The sequence below is a fragment of the Camellia sinensis genome, chromosome 9 (assembly GCF_055761805.1).
Source record: "Camellia sinensis isolate YWXY chromosome 9, ASM5576180v1, whole genome shotgun sequence".
NCBI classification, from domain to species: Eukaryota; Viridiplantae; Streptophyta; class Magnoliopsida; order Ericales; family Theaceae; genus Camellia; species Camellia sinensis.
Genome location: NC_138969.1, coordinates 139,143,719 through 139,150,328, shown reverse-complemented (window position 1 = coordinate 139,150,328; position 6,610 = coordinate 139,143,719).

Sequence of the window (6,610 nt, the reverse complement as noted above, 5' to 3'; positions counted from 1 at the left end):
AAATATTTTGAAAATTTTCACATTTGGTGTAAGAAACATGCATGTATTTAAATCTATAGATTCTAGTTACCTAAATCGAACTACATTTTAAATTTTACAATTTTGTTTTAAATAGGTCCAAACTTTGCGAAGGACTACTGATGTCACATTTTCTGAAGAGATTATTCTATTGGCAAATGGTCCTTATAACCTAGCAAGGAGGTTCAATGGGTATATAATGAATGGGTTTTAGTATTGAGTAAAGGCCACGGATGACCATCGAGCCACACAAAATTGTGGTGTAACTTTGAAGGCAGATACCATAAGTCATGCTAGTCGGAAAGACAAGAATCCTTGTGTGGGGTCTGTGTACTATTATTGACAATTGACAGATATTGTTGAGATTCAATATTCCAATGAGAATAAACATGTGTTGTTTAAGTGTGATTGGATTGACAACATTCACGAGAAGAAAGAAGATGTCTTTAATTTCATGTTGGTCAACTTCAATCATTTATTGTACCGAGATGATCGAATTACCAATGAACCTTTCATCTTGGCATCCCAAGCAGAGCAAGATTGGTATGCTGTAGACTTGTTAGAACCAGACTGGCAAGTGGTGGTGAAGATGTCTCAAAGAGGTTTATTTGATATGAATTCGACTGATCCAGAAATCTAGCCATATATGAGCCAACAGTTAGAAGAAAATATAATGCTCCGTGATGAAGAAGTTGGTTGGGTGAGGGAAGCCGCTGAAGGAGAAACAGTTGATGTTGAAATAGATTGATATTTAATCAACATTAATAATTGAATTAAGGCCAAGGTTGTAGTTAATCATCAGTTTCTTAATTTACTTTGTGTTTGTAATTGTATTAGTTCAATTAATGTCATATTATAGTTGATTCAAAACCATTCTATGTTTCTAATGCCAATTAATGTTATATTGCTTGCAGATTATTATGAGAAGGAAGAGGAAGCCTGATCATCCCCTGTGCATGATGTCCGATGTGGTACATAAGAGGACATCAATAGCACCACCACCAGAGGAGGCATCACATCGACCACCATTGGAGGGGCCATTAGTGCCACCACCATCTGACCAGCCACCGCAGCGACCACTATTAGTGGCACCACCATTAGAGGAGGCATCCCAGCGACCACTATCAGAGGGGCCATTAGTGCCACTGCATCGACCACCATTAGTGGCACCACAGCAGCTATCATCTACTCAGCCTCCACGCCTACCATCAGTGCGTCCACCATCAGTGGCACCACAACAGCTATCATCTCGACTAGAGTCATCATCTTCACAGCCAACTGCAGGTATATAAATTTGCTTTGATTTGTATGAAAATTATTTAAATATACATTTATTTATTCTCATTATATATAACTTGTTTATTGTCATTGTATTTTTCAGACCCTTCGACTTCTTTACAGCCCACCTCAGGTATAAGAATTTGATTTGTATTAACATTTTTTAAATTTGCATTTGTTTATTATCATTGTATATTGTTTATTCTTATAGTATATCACAGGTCATGTTAGTTCTTCATCAACCTCGATTAGGCGTGGTAGAGGCTGTGCCAATGGCATTAAGGAGTGGGGTACTGGTACAAAGTTGGGCATACAATTTGACGAAAATCACTGCCCAATAGGGGATAATGTGTCTAAGTTAACTACTCAACTTGGCATTATTGTGCGGAATAGTAACATTGTTCCTCTTACTTTTCTTGACTGGATCACTATGCTTGACGATATTATTGATGCTTTTTGGAAGGATGTAAAGGTAAAAGTATATTTTGTCCAAAAATTCAAATTTCAAAATTGTGTTATTATTATTTAAACCTTCAAATTGTGTTTTGTAGGACAATTTGAATGTATGTCCAGAGGAGTATAAGCCAATCTATATGAAAACCTGCAACAAAATATAGAAGGATCACAAGAATAAGATTAAGACCAAGTATTTCAAGCCTAGAAATTCTGATCCCAATCTAAGGATAATGTTCCTTTGCACATTGTGCCAAGCTAGTGTGAAGAACTTGTGGAGTATTGGCATACTTCCAATGCTGAGATATACAAATAAGTTATATGTATGATATGTAAACATACAAATCGTATTTATTAACTGCCATTTGTTGAATCTGTTATAGAAAATTGCAACTAGGAAAGCTAAAAATTGGCGAGCTCGCGGCATACCTCATACCATAGGGCGTACTACTTTCACTCAGATTCGGCATGAGGTTTATATTTTATTGTTTTTATTTTTTTATATATTTGAAAATTATTTGGATTCTAATTTTCATATTTCTAGAAAAATCTAGATGACTAGCAAAGGGGGGTCTACTGATAAGATGAATGTTTGGTTATGACACGTAGAGCAGATGACCCTGAGGTTATCCAGACCTTTGAAGTTTCCAAACACCTAACATTGAATTTAAATTTTATTTTTTATTTTTTGTGTCAACCATTTTAATTTGACATATACTTGTATGTCTTATTCAACACATGATGGGTTTAATTGTCAACTTTTCATGCTACCTGAGGATTGCCGGACTTTAGAGGCTAGGAATGCCATTTTCCATGAGTTGATAGGTTATGACAGACATGGATATTGTCGCACTTATAGGAGAACTGTGCCTCGGAGCACGGTGTATAAAGATGATGCTGGGCTATCACAGTCAACACCCCAGCTATCGACCATTGTTCAGATCACCCAGCAGGTTCGTGCGGAGCTAAAGGATGAGTTGAGGGAGGAGCTGAGGGAGGAGATGCGAGCAGAGTTTTCTACATACACTACAAGAAATTTCATTTTTCGTAACGCAACAAAATATGTTGCTAAAAGGGAAAATTCGTCGGCAAAGAGTTTTGCCGACACACAAAGCTACGTTGGCAACCCGTAGGTAAAAGTGAGTCGGCAAAAGTTTTTGCCGACGAAATAATCATTGCGTTGGTAAAAGTAATGCCTTTAGCGACAAACAGAGTCGTCGATAAAAGCCTTCATCTATCGTCGGCAATTTACCTTGTGTCGGTAAAAGTCATTCAAATATGATGACTGTGTGGCACTTTTCGCGACACAAATTTGCATGGGCAAAAACTATACTTTTAGCAACAAAATATGCATCGGAAAAAGTAAACTTTTGGCGACACATTTAGGTCAGTAAATGTTGTCATTTGCCTACGATTTATTTGTCAATAAAATTTCACTTTTGGCAACGACAAATTAGCATTGGCAAAAAATACATTTTTAGCAACACAATATGAGTGGGCAAAAATAAACTTTTGGCAACACATTTATGTTGTAAATATTTCCATTTGCCGACGATTTGTTTGTCGATAAAGCTTTACTTTTGGCAACGACAAATTGGCATTGGCAAAAAATACACTTCTAACAACATAATATGAGTGGGCAAAAATAAATTTTTGACAACACATTTACCGACAAAAATAATTGAAAATAATTTATATATTTTATAAGATTTACAAGTGGCATCCCTTAGGCACCACTATTACAAACTAATAACATTGATAGGAAATCATCGAAAGTTGATGTACAGGCAAAAAAACACCACTGATACTGCTTTTAGAAGCAGTGTATAAAACCTAAAAGAGTATACTCACTAAAATACCCAAATACATCCAAATTGTGAACCCATAGTAGAAACATCAGATAACAAAATGAAAACATGAAACTAACAAAGATAGGCAAAACGGCACGACAAATCACCCACAAACTTATGCAGCAAACCAGCATCCACTAGTAGCCGCCTCACAGTAACATTGCAGCAGCAACGGCCCAGCAAGCATCAGCCACCAGGGCAGCGGCGGCAGCAGACCAACAGTTGCAGCAGACTAGCAAGCAGCAACATCAGCCACCAGTAAAAAAGAGGATCTGGTAGCAGCCTCTGTTGATCAATGACAACTTTAAAATAAAGCCCAATTAGCTTTTTTGCCCTCTCTCATATTCTTGTGTTGTTTGATCCCAAACTTGCAAAAAAAACCTGTACAACACCCTCTGAAAACACTTAGCAAAGCAAAACTAAAAAGGATATCCCAAAAAATCTAAATCTTTAAACAAACAAACTCATATATTTGTCCATATTAAAACTATTCCCAGAAAGTTGACAATAAAATTAGTTGATTGTTCATGTAAGCATAATTTCCCAATTTCAAAAAGTGCACATCCCTAACCTATATCACAAATGCATTATGAATTGGCAACCGATAGCAACCCACTGCATCGATATGTACTAAGATATATCACATTTACAAAGTAACTGAAAAACTCTAGGGCTGAAGTTAAAGTAACCCAACAGGGATTTGATTAAAATCCATTACAATTCAAGGACATACCTCCAGCCATGATTTTAAGATTTCACAAGGACAATCACTCCGGGCCTAGCAGAACTCATGTGGTACCTAATGTTTTTTTTAATATTATTTCCCAGTTGCTACCCAGAGTTCAAAATCTCGTTTCCACTACTATTGCATTCATCTTAACTATATCACACTATAAACCACTAATATCGAATCCTGGCTTGCACTTTTTTTTTCTTTTGAAAAGTATTGCACACAACAATTTATTGTATGTGTTTGACAACCCCCACAGGGAACCTACTAGTTCTGGTAGTTAGTGCCTTGCCAATTACTATTTTTTTTTTTTGAGCCTAGGTCTTACATTTGATTGGTTGAGATCATGTGCTAACCTACTTGAGACATGTTCTTAAACATTCATGCATTTCTCCTAGGCCTTCTTTACTTTTTATTTTTATTGATGTATGTTTGACATACTAAGTAGTACTCAATTAATTTACATCAATAAACTATTTTTACTGATAAATAAAAAAAGGCTTGTAACAGGGGACTAAATTACCAATCCAATAAGTGTAAAGACTACCAAACTAAGAACGGATAGATGGAATTACCAATAAGTGTTTGCGCAAGGCTGTTATTCTCAAGGTAGTTGTAGACCATAATTTTATGATCTTCATCCACGCAACAGCCATAGAGCTTGACTAAATTTTGGTGCTCTATATCTGAAATCACTCTAGTCTCTACCAAGAACTCCTTTACTCATTGTCTTGATTCAGGTGAAAGAACCTTCATAGCAGCAATATTCCCATTTTTAAGCCGTCTCTAACCATCAATAAGCAAATTTTATTTGAAAACAAGGTGTTAGTCTACAGAAGCAAGACCATAAATTAGTATTTTATTATATGATGATAAAGTAAGCATTCTTGTGGAAATATGTCAACCAAATATATGCCTATTACCTTATGATCCATGCTTTCTAGAGCTAGCAAGGCATCGTCTTGATTAGTGTACTGAATAAAAGCATACTCCTTTGACCTCTTCACATTTTCATCCATAACAAGCTTAACTGTCAATGCAACTAGATAGAATTAGCAAACTTGAAGCATGTAATGGAACAAATAGGTAGATAGGACACTTTCTTTTTCTTCTTTTCATGAACCAAGGAAAAAAATACATGATTAAGAAGTGCATCTTTATCCAACTCAGCATAGAAAACTACTGCAAAATGAACTTCCAATCCTAATACAATACCGGACCAGTAGTGCAGCAGAACATCAAAACCAGACTCTCTCAGCACTGCCTCACTCCATTTTGTAATCCAAGAGCATAACAAAACAGATCAGCAATGATGCACAGAACAGATCAGCACATGTAGTACAGATTAACAATAACAAGCTCTAGTATAAGCAGAAGAACAGCATAACAAAAGCAAGGCCAATTTGTCACCATTCAAGAATAAAAAAAATCAACAATACCCCAATCCATTGTTTAGCCCAGATAAGCACAGAAACAGAACCAAACCATGCCAACCACCCAAAAAATTGCACTTTGGGAGGAGCAAATTTATTCCATATAGAGCCAAAGGATCACCATTCCAGAAGAGTAGATAAGCACTACACGACTCTAGTAGCAATGCCTTAATCCATTTTTTATACTAGATAATCACAGGAACAAAATCCCAGATCACACAACAAAGAGACAAAGCAATAAAAGACAGACCAATCCATAACAAATCAACAATGCATCACAGGACAGATCAACACAGAACAACAGATCAACACAGATCAACAGATCAGCAATACCACAATGTGCCAATGTGTAGCCAAGATATTCACAGATCATTACCATTCAAACAGACAGAACCAACAGAAAACACTGCACTTACAGAAGTAGAACAGATCAAACTCACCCCAAACCAGGTAAACTCTCAAGGCATAGACACACTAAAAAGTCCTTTGTTTCAAAATAAGGCATCTAGACTTGGATTTTTCTTCACCAACTAACAGAGCAAGCAGCCAAAACAAGCAGCAGTAGCAGCAACCAAATCAAGCATCAGCAGTAGCAACCAAATCAAGCAGCAGCAGTAGGAACACACCAAGTAGCAAATTAAATAGGAATAGAAGCAACCAAATCCACTAGCAGCAGCATGATTATTCCAAGTGAAGAATTGTGTCTTTGGAGGGGCATGATTATTCCAGATCAAGGAAGGTAAGGCTAAATCTGGACCCCAAAGTGATTCACACCAGTTGAACACTGATTTGACTTTAAAAGTCCCAGAGTTATCAGCTTTACAAACCAGTGAGTCCTCTGCTCCTGG